Raw genomic sequence first — 16,344 nt, 5'->3', positions numbered from 1 at the left:
CAGTGTTTTGTGTTGATTTCCTGTGTTCTAAGTCAAAAAGGGACATCCTTGACTTGTTCTTGATCTTAGTAAGAAAGCTTTTAATTTTTCACAATTAAGTCTGAGAAAAAATGTGCCAAAACTACTCTGGCTAATTTAAAGTTGACAATAACACCTTTTCTTCTGTCCTTAGTTTTCTCAGTTTTTATCATGAACGAATTTTTTTTATTGCTTTTTATGTATTGGTAAGAATGAGTTTTTTTCCTTCTTTGATCTCTTTATGATTGATTACATTAATTCATTTTCAAACATTGAACCAGGTTTGCAATCTGGCATAAGTCTCACTTGACCATGGTATATAATTACTTTTCTAATTTGTTGACTTTCATTTGCTATACCTTGCTGAGAATTTTTGCAGCTTTTTTTTCCATGAGATTTTCTGTAATTTTCCTTTCCTACATTATCTTTGTTTGCTTTTGATATTAAGGTAATGCAAACCATATGATGAGTTAGGAATTATTTCCTCCAAATCAGTGTATTGAGAAGTTTATTTCTACATTATTAATATAGAAAAACTAAAAAGACAAATATCCATTAATGATAAAAAATAATTCTATTTTGTCATTTCAACAACAGAATGCTATAATGAATATTACAATGAAAACATGTTCTACAAAAAGTGTTAATTTCACAGCAGTAGTAGTTAAGGAAATGAAAGAGTGGGTGTATTTAAAGTTGAAAACCAGGCATAACTATAAGTTACAATCAGTTGTTTTGGGAGGTGGGTCTATAGTGTCCCTTTCTAAGGTACTGGCAAGTTCTATTTCTAGATATACTGGTAAAGGATGTAGGGATGTGTTCATTATGTCAAAACTGATACTTTTGCTAGTGACTTGTTCACTTTTCTCTACACTGACTATGCTTCGGTAACATAACGGAGACTGATTTTCATCTTCAGTAATAATTTTGAATTTCTTAAAGAATAAATATACATGTATCTACTGGGGAAAAAAGTAATACTAAATGCCCAAAACTAAAATTATTACAGAAATTTTAGGAACCTCCTTACTTCAGACATTTATACTTCTCTTTAGGGCAAAAATAATGCAATAAAATACCCAGCATTAATTTTGGCAATTATTTACCATTGACTTAATGACAGTATTTGCTTTGAGGCGAAGTATCTAAAAGATGTATTCTTAAGAGCTGAATTAGCATATAAAATCACCTATTATAAAATGTGTTATAAGATTTAAAAATAGGAGACATTTGTCATAATCCTAATGACTTCAACACATAAGAGATACCAGTTCCATTATTTGTTTTCTGATACATTAATATTAAACCAAATCTGTTGATGTTTTTTGCCTTACTGTTAGTAGTATCTCCAAATACAGAAAACAACCTTAGCTCTAGTCACTGCCTAAAGAGTGGAGTTGAGGGGGATGGCCCAGTTTCACATTTTATTGGAGAGTTATATTTTAATTGTCTTTACCAAACAGGGCTGTTCACCCTTAAGTCTTCAAAGGTTAATAAATTTGTAGGAGAGTAAATCATAAATGAGGAGGGCTGGACACTTGGCCAGAATTTAAAATGGAAACATCAAATGATACAATTTATGTAGGGGTAACATGAATTTCCAGGGCAAATTTAATTCATACTATGCTGAAACATTGTGCCAAAGGGATATGGTAAGTGCTGTCTTCAGGTGACCTAACAGCCATGAAATCATATTCTTAATCCAATTAAAGACAAATTAAGATTGTGAAACTGACAGTGTGCCTTTTACACCTTTAGTGAAATAAAAAGTCTTGCTTTAGTTATCACTGCTTTAAATTACTACAGTCCAGTGCCATGGTCCCCTATAATTCTGAGAGGAAAAGCACCACCAACGCATTTTCTATTTACACGACTTCTTAATTTTGTCATAGTCAGCATTGTTAAGAATGTAGTCTTTGAAATTACTTTTGCTTAAAGGATAAGAAATAAAACTTCAACTGATTTTTTTAACCTCAAAGCAAAAGATTGACATTTTTATTAAAATGAGTATTATAAAATCAAATAGCTCAAGGCAAAGGCAGTGATGATCAAAGGCAATGATTAAGAATATCAAGTGTTAGCTTAAAAAGTAAGAAGAAAACTGTTTCCTTGTCATTAAATGTGAAGGTGATGGCTAAAATACATTAACTGGAGAATGTGGCAGAGGCCAACTACTCTGGAAATCACAGAACATGGCTGGAGGTTAGAAAGGGACAGTGACTGTAGCAGAAATGCGCTTATTTTTCTACTAGAACTAGATTCTACTAATTGTCAACTTTATGTACAAACTTCTAATAGGTACTGAAACTTTTTCAAATTCCCATGTAAGTGAACATCCAGTATTGCTATTTCTCCTTCTAATTTATATGATTAAGAAATATTTCACTAGGCTCCTTGTTGGTGGCAGAAACTGGGTCTTATTCTGTATTCTTAAAGATAATTAAGACATGACCTCAAGTAGTTTAAAAATCAATTACACTAATTTATAAGACTTACTGTAAGTGTTTTAACTTCCAAACTCTGAGTGCTTGTGTTTAATAATAAGGAGAAATTAAGACTGTCAACCAATAGATGTAATAAATATGTTCACCCATGGTACATATATATATAAGTAGTTACAAGTTTCAAAGCAGGTTCTTAATGCTCAGTACATTTAAACATTAAAAACGTAAAAAAAAAGTTATTCACGTTTAAAAAATGGGTTAAATACAAAGTTAAGAACCTGTATAGTGTGGCATAGAAATGTCAGATAAAATGTATTTGCATAGTACATATATTATACATCTAGTTACTTGGAACAGAAGAGTGATGCAACAACAAAACATCTGCCTGTATGTACTTTATATTCTAAAAAGAACCTTTAAAAAGTATATATATATATGACATATGTTGTGAATGACACTATTATACATGAAATAAAACAATATTGATAAGAGATAAGTAGAGTGAACTCACTCTACTTAGGCTTGCATCATAAGTGTTGTCAGGATGACTTAGAAACTAAAAGAAAATTGATACTTTTTCCATGAAGAATGGATTTTACTATATGCATTTAAAAATAATAAGATGATTTATGGTAATGTATTAGATAGTATGAATATCAATTACTATAACCCAAATGTAGGCATGTGATCTTTTTGAATGATCAAGGACCCAAATATATACTTGGTTGTAAATAAGGGGGAAGGTAGTGACTATGAAGATAAAGAACAGATCATGGAGGCGATTGGAAGTAATTTTGATTTTTCTTAAAACATTATTTTGGGGGATTTTTAACTAATAGGTGATTTTTTACTTATATGTTAGAAGATTGAACTAGTTGTGACACTATATGTAGACCAATGAGAGAAGCTAGACCAGAAGAAGGTAGATAATTGGGTAATTAAATTAGCAAGTTAAGTCACAATGATAATATCCTCTGCCTAAGAATTGGGATTGGAGGTTATAAGTACAGCATATGAATAAACTTGGAAGATGGAGCCCAGAGAATTACCTGCTGTGTTGAAGATGGAATATGTCAGAACGAGAGGAATTAATGATTCCAAAGTGTTTGATGCAGGCAACTTAAAGATTACAGTTATTATTGTATCTGATAGAAAAGGTAAGACAGTCAATTAGTGGAGAAAGATAAGCCTTTTTAAAAAAAATTAAGGTGCTACGGAGTCACCTATTAGATCTGCAAGTGATGTGGGGTAGACAAGTGAATGAATTAATGAATTTTCTAACTAGAAAGAAAGTGATATGCTTTCTTGGGGGACTAGTTCCTTATCTTTACTGCAGTGATCTTATGAATGGATACATATGATAAAATCATTGATAAGACATCCCTGGAAATGAGTGCTTATAAAAACGGGTGAACCCCAAGACCTATGGTTTGGCTAATAGTGTTTTTCTAATGTGAATTCCCTCCTTTTAGTAATTGCACTGTCTGTAGATAGTATTAGTGGTGTATATCTTCGGTTGAAGAGTTTAGGACACAAATGGTAATGATTTATTCAACTTCTAAGTGAGTTCAAACTCATTTCAGAAAAAGATCTGGTAGTTTAAAGTAAGATGAGGACAGACAACTGAGTATGAATTTTAGAAGCATATCACCTTTACACTGCCTCCATAGCAAGTGAAAATTTTTAGTGGTACATGAGAGAAAGCCTACTTTGACTTGAAGAGAAATCCTGAGGGAAATTGAAAACAGCTAAGTGTACACAAGGAATTTCAGCATCTTTGCTGAGCAGGAAAATTGAGTATTAACTGGAGAAGTATAAAGGAACGCTTTTTAAACCTGAGAAAAGAACACTGTATAATTTAAGAGGGATAAGGCACAAGTAAAAAATTCAGGAACAATCAAGTGCTGGAGTTGTCCTTAAGGAGGAGAGATGAGAGAGGATGTAAAAGCACAAGTGTTATCTTTGACTTTACTGGGATCACCAGAAAGATAGTCCGTGAAGAGTCACAAGCAGACATAGTAGATAAATGCAGAAAGGAAAGATACTAAATTTCCCATTTGAACCAGTGATCATTAATTTTTTTTAAAGATTTATTTATTTGTGCATACAGAACTGGGGTGCCAGAGGCTCAGGGGCGGTGAGAGGCTTCACCAGAGACAGAGTGGGGAACAGAACAGACAGATTGATGAAGCACACTGCTGAGGGGAGCAGCGGGCGGGTCAGGGGAAGTCTGCTGTGCCATGTGGTCACCTCTGGGGCAGGCAGGAATCGAACTCATGCGGAGGCAGCTTTAGATTCTCAGTGCTGTGCTTTAACCCACTGCGCCACCAGGGAGGGCCCCAGTGATCATTAATTTTAAGAAATTTTGTTGTGATTTCTTCATATACAGAAGTAAGAATTTACTATGAAACATTCTGCTCAAGTAGCTGACAAAGGAAGGAGGACTGAGCAAGGCAGTTAGCAGTGTCTTCCAGAGGGAATTTACAGGGAGGTATTGGAGTCTAAGGTGGATAAAAAGGTCATTCAGGACTTCTGCCATCTTCCATAAGGTAAAGATTGGTTATACAGTATGCATTTAGATTATTGCTGATACTCCAAGTATATTTTCTGTAAATTTACTTTGGATTCATATTAGGATCCTGCCTATAGAAATACATGGAATTTCATGTTTAGACCTCACTATACCTCAGAATACAGATAAATAGAAAGCATATTATATAAAATAGAAATTGGTCAACTAAACTTTTTATTCCACATGTCTAATAACCACACAAAGGTTAAATGGCACCTTTTCTAATAAAAACCCATCACTGGCATTCAGATCTTCTTTGAAAAAACGTAAAGCCTCACATACTGCTCTTTTCATTGCTCCCATGGAAAGTAAACTCATGATACATGAATAACTTGCATTTTTGTATCAAAATACAATCAGGAAAGAATAAACTAATTATGAAATAAATATTGCTCATAACTACAAATGTTAACTACTATTTTACTTAAAATATATAAGCAACATTTTCATATTGACATTTTCCTCCATTTCATGCCTAAAAGTTTAGCTTCATATACTTCTAGTAACTTTTTAATATTTTTGACCAGTGAATATGAATATTTGCATTGTGCAAACAAGTGGTTCAACATACTTACCTACCTAAGAAAGTATAGAAAGATCTAGGAGAAAATAAGCAGTTTTTCTTTAAGAGCTATTAATAACTGCAATAGCATATATCTGATACATTATTGACTCGTACAATTGTAGAAAATCATATCATGTGTTAATGTCTTCTATTTAATTAAAGTTGGTTTCATAAAGCTAAATATAATCCATTCCCTTATTGCTCAAGTAAAGCATTAGGATAAAATTCAGCTCTGCAATTTCTGCAGTGGCTCTGCATTATCTGCTTCCTATTACATAAGTAATGCATACACAATTCACAACATAACAAAATTTAAGTTTGGGGGAGTATGTGGTCACTGCTACCTTAACAGTGACCAAAGATAAACATTTATCTGAAAAATACTGTAAATTACATTTTGATGTAAGTAGAGTTAATGTAGTCATGTCACTAATTAGTGCCTGTCAGTCTGACTACAGATAAAACTTTTAAGTAGGTCAGTATGAATTATTAGTTGTAGGAGATAAAACTTTAACTCAAACATGACCACAAAACAAATAGAAAAGAAACAAAAAGAAAGAATATTAAAATTTTCAACTTAAAGATTTCTTTTTAAATTTTAGTTTATTTTTACATATTTTTGTATCTCAGTTGCAATCCCCTTGGGTTTTCCATCACCAAATCACCCATGTGCCCTCACCATAGTCCAGTGCATTTCACTCCCCCCACTGTTTTTGATACCATTCCCCATTATACCCCCACATATTTTTTTTAAAGATTTATTTATACAAACAGCACTGGGGTACAGGCCAGTGGTGCAGGGGCAGTGAGAGGGTTCACCAGAGAGAGCGGGGAGCAGAACAGACAGAGCAACGAAGTACACTGCTGAGGGGAGCAGCGGGCGGGTCAGGAGAGGTCTGCCACGCCATGAGGATCTCTTCCAGGGCAGGCAGGGATCTAACTCATGCAAAAGTGGCTTTATCTTCTTAGTATAGTGCTTTAACCCGCTGCGCCTCCAGGGAGGGCCACCCCTATATATTTTTAAAAGTTCTTTATCTAACTAGGAAACACCAAGGCACAGCCCATATTGTAAAATGTGTTTTGACTTATTATATTTTCAATAAAAGAAAATGATTCATGTAAATTCATTTCCTGATTTTAAAATCAAACACTTCGTAGCTTACTATAATCCAGGGAACACCAACTATAGATTCTAAGAATATAGCTATAGATCAGCCATTTGATATCTCCACAAAAAAGAAAAAATCTGTTTTGTATTAGTTACAAATTATAAGTTCTAAGGCTCAGACTCATATCTGACACTGAGTAGTTGGGTGATTGTCACTTCATTTCCTGAGCTTGATTTTTCCCAGTTGTAGGAGTAAAGTGAGTTAAATGTTTTGTCTTCTTTCAAAGATGGCACATTAGGAACTAGCTAGTAATCCCACTCATACTAGCTAGCCTGTCCTTGATCCTTATAACAACTATGAAACAGGTACTATTATGAAGTCACTTTTCAGATGAGAAAACTGAGTTTTAGAAAGGGAAAAGTAACTTGACTAAGATCATTCAAATATTAAGTAGCAGAGTTGTTTTAGATCTGTGATAATCTGGCCTGGTTTCAGAGTTATAGAAAGTATAATTTACATCATGAAAATCTAGGCCCTTTAGCTTACTTAACATAGGTCACAGCATATGTGATATTTACCAAAATATTAACGATTAGAAGAAAATAGCTTTCTTGCATTGATTAAAAAAAAAAGATATAACATATGTGACTGGAGAGGGGACGACCTTTCTAAATTATTCTACATCTTGAACAATTTTTTCCAAACACAAAAATAAACAAATTTCCACAGTAATTCTATCCATTTTCTTTAAAATGTGTATTTCTAGGGAACTAACACCTATATTTATCTAATTTAACTAGTCAGCTACTTCTCAGGACTGTTCTTCTTAAAGAATTTTTGTGATGATTCTTAGACATATAAAATGTGTTGACTGTAAGAAAACCTGACATCAATTGACTTGACTCAAAAGCCCCTTTACAAACATCAAACCAGTTACATTTTAATCCTTGACCATTTATTAAGGAATAATCATGCTTATTAAGAATGACCATTATTTATTGAAAAGTAGTCAAGAGTTAGAACCTATATTAAGACAAACTGTAAAATATTTCAAGCCCCTGCCTTGGAATATTCTCTGGTTTCCAGACATTAAATGACCTTTACTTGCTTTATTAGCCTGCAATCTTTCAGCTCTAAGTGTGAGAAATCAAATGCAAACTGGTGTTAGCTAAATAGAAAGTATTATGGTTCCTACAGAGGAAAAGGCCAGTGGTACTATCAAATCGGGTCAGTCGGCTCCAGGGACTGAAAGCATTTTTAAGAACCTAGTGTTGTTTTCCTTTTTATCTTTGTTCTTTCCTCTGTATTGTTTCCACGTATCATTTATGCAGTCTCAGAACAGCTTCTTGGTCACATTCTAAGTTTCTCAACCACCACAGGAAAACTTGTTTAGGTTGTTAACAGTATTAGTGAAGTTCATGCTGGTTTCTTTTTGACTTGATGTATAAGATAATCTCATAGTTCATCCTAATGCTTCTGAATAAGACTGACCAAACCTTGACTCAGTCATGGGCAAAGAGCACTTCATGTCCTAGTTACACCACCTAGTTCCCTTATAATATCATCGCCCACAGGAGGTAAATGAAAAGCAAACTGTGCATTACTGGAACTGTAGGACAACAGAATCAATACTTACTGAGCTTTACACTGTGTAGTTTCACCTGAAATACTTGAACTCTAACAAATATTTTTATTTCTGATACTTAAATTTAGATGTTAGTGTATCTGCTAAAGTTAACAATCTTTGTCAAGAGATTATTTACCCACATGAAGAATTAACTTTTCCAGATATGCTAATAAGCATGTTATAAAGAGAAATGTATACGTAAAATGATGATAAACTAGCATCAAACTCGTATATGTGGCAAAAAAAAAGTTATCTTTGGGCCCTCCCTGGTGGCGCCGCGGGTTAAAGCACAGCACTGAGAATCTAAAGCCGCTTCCGCATGAGTTCGATTCCCGCCTGCCCTGGAAGGGACCACATGGCGTGGCAGACCTCTCCTGACCCGCCCGCTGCTCCCCTCAGCAGTGTACTTCGTTGATCTGCCTGTTCTGTTCCCCACTCTGTCTCTGGTGAAGCCTCTCGCCGCTCCTGAACCTCTAGCCTATACCCCAGTTCTGTATGCACAAATAAATAAATCTTTAAAAAAAAAAAAAGTTATCTACTGTGTGCCGGGAATAACTGAAAAACTACCATACAATTAACTTGTTTAATCTTAGGAAAACCCTGTGAAACATCCTTTTTACTGCCTTTATTTTACAGATGAGGTAAATTATCTTTAGATAGAGAGGAGTCTAAATTGGCAACTATGGAATTTCTGACCAAACTCACACATTTGAAATCCAGTTCTTTACGCCAGGACTCATAGTTCACACTATCAAACAACCACTACTAAAACACTTTCACGCACAGAACCCATTAGTTCTACAAGAGAATTAAAATAAGCCAAAGTCTCTGACTGAAGTCAGATTTCCAGGTGTTAGTCAATATGCATTTCTAGTCCCTGGTGAACAAATGGCCCCCAGACCTCCTATGCCTGGGTGAGACCAGAGTGCCAATAACCTTTTAATTCAAAGAATGAAAAAATGTAAATTAAAATGTGCAACCCATTTTGGTTGGTCATCCTAGTACACAAATTAAACTTTCTCCTTGTCATTCCTCAAAAATGTAAGTGAATAGAAATGTTGCGGATGAGAAATTTTCAAGTAAATTTCATTATAACAACTAAATTTCAATTCTGGGTTCTCAGAGAAATGCATTTTTACTATAACTACTGTTGCAGTTGAATGGTCAACAGAACTGTAGTTACAGATTTTAAACTAGATTTATGGAGATGTTTTCTAAAGTTTTCAAATGGTTTGCTTGAATACTGACAAAATATGCATAACTTCCTAGCTGACCCCTAATGTGTACCTAAAGGTAAGTCATTTTAACATTAAGTATATTATGGTTAAAACTGTATTTAAAACATGCAAATTAGATGGTCTCTTGGGGCCACTTTAATGTCAAATCCTTACATTTAACTAGAAAAACAAATTCTTTGAGACATTTATATATAAACAACAAAACTCCTTAGTAAAGGAAACTGAAGATTAATTCACTTGATACAATCAGTAAGACCTTCAATTTCTCACCAACTTGAGTATTGCTTTGCAAACAGAGTTACAATTTCATGACAAATCTTTATTTACAAGAAAAAAAAATCATAGCACGCTACATACTACACAAAAGGCATTTGTGTTTTTCAAGACAGGCAAAGTTTTAAAATACATTTGTTACTAGTTAAAGGATTTGCCAGTGGCAAATCTGAGGAACCCACTTTTGTGTCCTGGTGTCATTCGTTTTACTTCCTTACCTAGCACCTCCTGAGTAAGATAGAATAGGTCTCAAAAGGTAGCAGTTTGACTTTTCTATTTTCCCCTACGAAAATGCCAAGATAGAGAGCTGAAATGATGTAGAAATAAGTGAAATAAAAATCTAAAGCATCTGGTTTCTTAGATCCACATTGGATCAATCAATTCCAAATGCTCCTGGAATGGGGTACAGAACTACTCATGTAAATATTTAAGGCAATCCTCTAAGCATTATACATGTGTATATATGCATATTTGTATGTGTATATACATATGTTTGTATAGACCTTTATGACTAATTTAGAAGATGTAGACAATGGTAATATTGATACTAGACTATAATGTTTAAGAGCATATGCAATCAGATACTCCTGAGTTCTTGACCCTGTCACTTAGATGTATCCATTGCTTAGCGTCTTTGAACATAAATTCCCTTAAACTGAAAGAACTGAATGAAAAACATATGTACACAGCATCTGGCATATACTAAGCACTCAATAAATGAAAGCAACTATTACTGTGAAAATAAGTGTATCAGAAAAACATACTACTAAATGGAATTCCTATGTGTGGGTTTCTATTACTAAACAGTTTAAAGAAATGTTTGAAGCTGGTCTTTTATAATTATGCTTTAATATGTTCGGCTATATTAACAATGCTTTGGAAGGTTTAGAAAGCTCCGATCTGAGAAAACAATGACTTTTTTCTTTAAAGCATTACTATTAACTAGTCCTTTCTTTGAAGTCTTACTATTAAAAGCAAGACTTTTTCCTATCATCTATTCCTTTTCTTTAAAAATGTGCTGTTACAAAGAAGCAGAATCATAACCATGACTGAGAAAATAACTCATGCTAACTAAAATGCACCTCAGACTAAAAGATAGAACTCCAAATCATTAATTTTATTTTTTTAATTGCTTCATATTCTATGGTTTCTTGTTTTATTTGGTTCATGTTTCACTATGTAAAACTTATGAGTGATGCCATGTAGTCTTTATTTTTCTCTCTGTAATTTATTTTGCTAATAATGTCCACTAAGTCTACTCATGTTGATGAAAATGGTAGGATCACATATCTTTTTAGAGCTAAATAGTATTCCTTTATGTACATACACCACATCTTTATTCTATGACCTGTCAGATGTAGATTATCTTCAGCTGATGGCTATTATAAAGCTTCTGTGGAAAAGTAGGTAAATATATCCATTTGAGTTAATGTTTCAGTATTTTCTAGATCAATGCCTAAAAGTGGGAAAAGTGGATTTGGAATTTCTAATTGTTAATTGTTTTCCATAATGAATGCACTAAGTTACATTTCCAGCAACTGTGTACAAAGCTTCTCTTCTCTGTTGTCTCTAGTAGTTGCTATATCCTATGAAAGGTAGCCATTTCACAAGGGTAAGGTGATAGCTCGCTAATGAGTTGACTCCATATTCTTGTGCCTATTTACTGTCTGCATGACTTCTTTTCAGAAGTTTCTGTTCAGATCTCTGTCCAATTTTTAATCAGGATATGTTGTTGAGTTGTTTTTGTATGTGTGGCCCCACTCTTACCCTTCCTCTTTGGGCTACTAGGTCGGAGGTTGAGCAGTGTATTCACTGTGTGTATACTTGAAGATTCCACTGCAGGCCCTGAGGGCTGGAGAAGGGGGAGCATATAATCTAGAGTGCTTTCTCTTTTCTGGAATTTGGGCCCATTTGGAACACATCAGCCCATCTTCTAAGCCGAGGTATTCCAAGGGCACTCCCCAGAGACCTTTCACTGCGCCAGGAACCCTGTCGTGTTTGTCACACCTGGATGGCCACCACCATGAGCCTCTCTTCATTACCTATCACTCAGTTGTCTTTAACTCTGATAATACTTCTAATGCAATTGTGTTGGTTTCCAAGAGGAAGTAGGTACTTTAGTCTCCCCATTAAGCTGTGGGATTCTCAGTGTTATTCTGTTCTTCAGTTAAGTTTTAGTTGTTCCTCTTATGGAGTCAGCAAGAAAAATATTCTGTCACAATCTTGGTGATATCTTTCAAATCATTCATTTTAAATTAAAAGCTAAAATGTCATAGGAATTGTAAATTCCCATCTATTATCAGCCTTTTTCTATTCGTCAAGTGACGGAAAAAACAAATATTAATGCAATATTTCTTAATTAAATAGAAAAGCTTCATTCACTATTCACAGTAATAAAATATATACCAGAAACACAGTCTGTTCCATAACCTGAATATGGAGGACTAAGAATATCACTAAAAAGGACACTGACTCAGGAAAAAAGACTTCTATGTTAAATGTCAATGGGTTACAATCTAATTGTACAGGTGCTGGATTCCTCACACCTATTGCCCATAGCCATTTCCACTTGAGATCAAGCTTTGTCATCTGTACTGGCAGGCTTGAAATCCATTAACTAAAATTATGGACAAAAATACAGGGTGACCTCCAAAATTGTTCTACCATTGTTCTACTTTCCTTTTTAAAAATTTGTTAGTTAAAGTATATAGCAGTCTTCAAATTTATGCTTTAGTTGTATTAATTCATTAAGTTGTAAGAACAGTGAGCTGTTTGAGATTTATTTGGTGTCTGAAAAAAATGCTGTACACTTATCTACCCATCCTAGCTGTGTTTACTAACAAGGACTACAGATAATATTAGTCTCGCAGAGCTAGATACCTCTGCCCCCAAACCTGTGAATTCATATCAAGGTAAATCTGTGATATTTGTGTGAGGAAACAAAGAACCAATAAATATCTTATACTGTTATATATCAAAAGGTCTTTAGGTCTAAAATGATGGACATCACTTAATAGGTGGGGGTAGGGAGTGAACATGGGAAAATTTGAGCAATAAAAGTAAAATCAGGTTTTACTGACTAATATATATGGAGCATGTATTTTAAAACAGTAAGTTAATAGGATCATTAGAAAGAATTATATTTGTTCAACTATAACAAAATACTTTATTGATCACTTAAATAGGTAAAGCATCACTTTCTTAGCTGAAATAGGCAATTAAAATTAATGTCTTCCCTGCTCAAGTTCTCATATCAACTGTATTCTAATATAACCCAATAACCCTATTTAATGATAAAAGGTCTTTTTAAGATAACTTTAGCTAGTAAGTAAGACATACTTGAATTACAATGCTGTCACTTTGCAGTTGGTAATAAGATCATTGCTTCAGACAGAATAATAAACAATTAGATAAAAGATTGACAGGTAATTTTACAAAAGAGGAATTATGCTATTGTATTCTTAACTTATGATCAGTCTAAATATTAAAAGTGACATAGGTAGGGCCCTCCCTGGTGGAGCAGTGGGTTAAAGCACTAAGAAGCTAAAGCTACTTTAGCATGAGTTCGAACCCCACTCGCCCCAGATGTGACCACATGGCGAGGCAGACCTCTCCTGACCCGCCCGCTGCTCCCCTCAGCAGTGTACTTCATCCATCTGCCTGTTCTGCTCCCCACTCTGCCTCTGGTGAATCCTCTAGCTGCCCCTGAACCTCTGGCCTGTACCCCAATTCTGTATGCACAAATAAATATTTTTTAAAAAAGTGACATAGTACTGTGTTAAGAGCATTACTCTGAAAGTTTCACCTGAATGTAAGCAAAATTCCAGAAAAGTTTCTATTGGAAAAAGGTCATTCTAGAATGACAACAATCTGTGGATATGACTAATTTAAATGAACTGATTTTAAACACTTTAAGGCAGCTGAGGAACTATGAGTATGCACTGGTGTGAAAGAAATGTAAACTTTCTTACATAGGAAAGAAAGAACATACCATGATTTTGAGAAATGTATGCCTCCCTAGGCCTCATACTTTCCTAATCCTGGAATTAGTCATCGGAAATAACTATAGCTTATGCTTTTATTAGTATTAACAGTGTATTTTTTCCCTTTAACCAGAAAGTCTTTTAATACTATTTTGCAGGAAATAACCTGCCTATACTGAATTTTACTCAGCATTTGTCTGATGATCTTTTTAACTTTCGCATAGTAGTTTCTCTATATACATAATTCTAGGTGGGTAGGGTCCTTTTCTTTGAACAATTTGAATTTTTCAGTCTATTCTTCTATTCTAATGCTTCTGAGAAGCCATTCTCATTAAAGTTCTCTGCCTTACTTCTCCCATCTGCACCAGTGTCTGAAAATTTTATTTGTGAATATCTCTTTATTAATTTCTCTGCTGCCATAACAAAATACTGTGGACTAGGGTGACTTTTAAAAAGCAGACCTTTTATGTTTTCAGTCTTAGATGCCAGCAGCCCAAGAGTATGGTATTAAGAAAATAGGTTTTTCTGAGACTTCTTTGGCTCTTGGCAGCCACAATATCCCTGTGTGGTCATTGGGAGAGAGGGCAAACTCTGATGGTTTTCTGATAAGGGTCCTATCATGCTAACCTCATCTAACCCTAATCACCTGACCAAGTCCTCATCCCCAGAGATTATCATATTGTGATTTGGGCTTCAGCATAAGAATTTTGAAGGAAACAATCACTGAGTCCATACAATATGTTTTAGTATTAAGTTACATGTTTCATGAGTCTTCAGTATCTATGATATGGCACCTGCAATTAACTTTTGCAAATTCTGAACTGTAAATACTAATTCATTTCTTCTTCAATTCTTTTTCCTCTGATACTCTTATGACATATAGTTTATATTTGTTGAAATATCCAATAGTTCTTAGTCATCATCTTCTGGATTTTTTCCTCCATTTTTTTTCCTCTTTGAATTTGTTTTGATAGTTTTTTCTGATAAAGACTATTTGAGGTTTTTACTCTTAAAACTCCTTTTCTCTCTGCTTATATTATTCATCTAGTCTCTTGTTTCCAATACTCTGAGTTGTTTTAAATTATTTATCTTATAGTTACAATATATTTAACATACCAAAGACTGCTTCATCATACATAGATTTCATTTCAAGATTTTGGTTTTTCTATACTTTTATGGTACTTCAGACTTTTTATTTTGTTATTGACAGTCAACCCTTTTGTATTGGGTAATAGGAAAAGAGGTAATTAAGACTCTGGGGTGAAGATTTATATTTACATTAGTAGTTGAGCTTTGCTTTATGTTATAGGTTAAGATATAAGGGGATTCACATTTATTTGCAAGAGAAAGTCACACCTGGCAAAAACAAGAAAACAATAATTGTGCACCTTTATTTCTTCAAGAGAATTGCCTTTTTTTTTTTTTTTTGAGAATCAATGACTGTTAGCGAGCAACTGGCCAGGATAGTGTAAAAATGGTTTCTATTCCAGATAACAGAAGCAGAGAGAATACTTCCTAGCATATTCTAGAGGTTAGTGTGATCTTAATGCTAGGACAAAGCAAGAACATCTCCTCTCATAGCTGGCACTGGAAGTTCCACATAAAGCAGCAAGACAAATAAGTGAGAATATCCTAGGATCTTAATATAACAAAAATGTCTGAGGGGGGGGGGGGATGAGCATGGTGGAGAAATAAGGTTGGTAACTTAAGCAAATTTAGAGCTGAGTGGAATCTGCATAAGATTAAAGACCATAGGTTGTTTATAAGTACTTTTTCTGTTTTCTTACATGATTCTGAAAACACTGTGCGAGGTAGTGATGTCATTTGCCTAAATTTACTAGCAATGTAATACTGATCTTAAGACCAAGATGTTGGAAGAATGTATGAAAAATTTGTGTTCTTCAGAAGGGCAAAATTCACAAGTGGGTTTATTGGCTTCTTTGTGGGAAGATTTTACATAGTAATTGCAGACCTGTTTAGAGTTTCCACTTATTCTGATTTCAGTTTCAACAGTTTTTTTTTTTTTCTAGGAATTGTTATATCTCATCTAAGTGATCAGATTTGTACTTGTATACGAGTTCATTATTCTCCTTTGTAGTTTTTTATTACTGTAAAATCAGTAAAGATAAACCCTCTATGTTCCTCACTTAGTAACTTTAGACATTTCTTGGTCCTGTTTTTTCAAAGAACCTCTCATGATTTTGTTTATCTGTATCTGCTTTATTGATTGTCTATTTTCAGCGGCATTCTTATCTGGTTGTATTATTTCCTTTCTTCTGCTTGATGTAAGTTTTAAAACATTCCATCTGTTGAACACAGATGTCTCCAACTACAAATTTTGCTCTGAACACTGCTTTCACTATATATCCTATAAATTGAGATGTTAAACATTTATTTTCCATTAGTGAAAATAAAACCTATGGGCCCTCCCTGGTGGCGCAGTGGGTTAAAGCACAGCACTGAGAATCTAAAGCCGCTTCCGCATGAGTTCGATTCCCGCCTGCCCCGGAGGTGA

This window comes from Condylura cristata, unplaced genomic scaffold (assembly GCF_000260355.1).
Source record: "Condylura cristata isolate star-nosed mole 26May11 unplaced genomic scaffold, ConCri1.0 scaffold00005, whole genome shotgun sequence".
Classification (NCBI taxonomy): Eukaryota; Metazoa; Chordata; class Mammalia; order Eulipotyphla; family Talpidae; genus Condylura; species Condylura cristata.
This window is presented reverse-complemented; position numbering follows the sequence as displayed.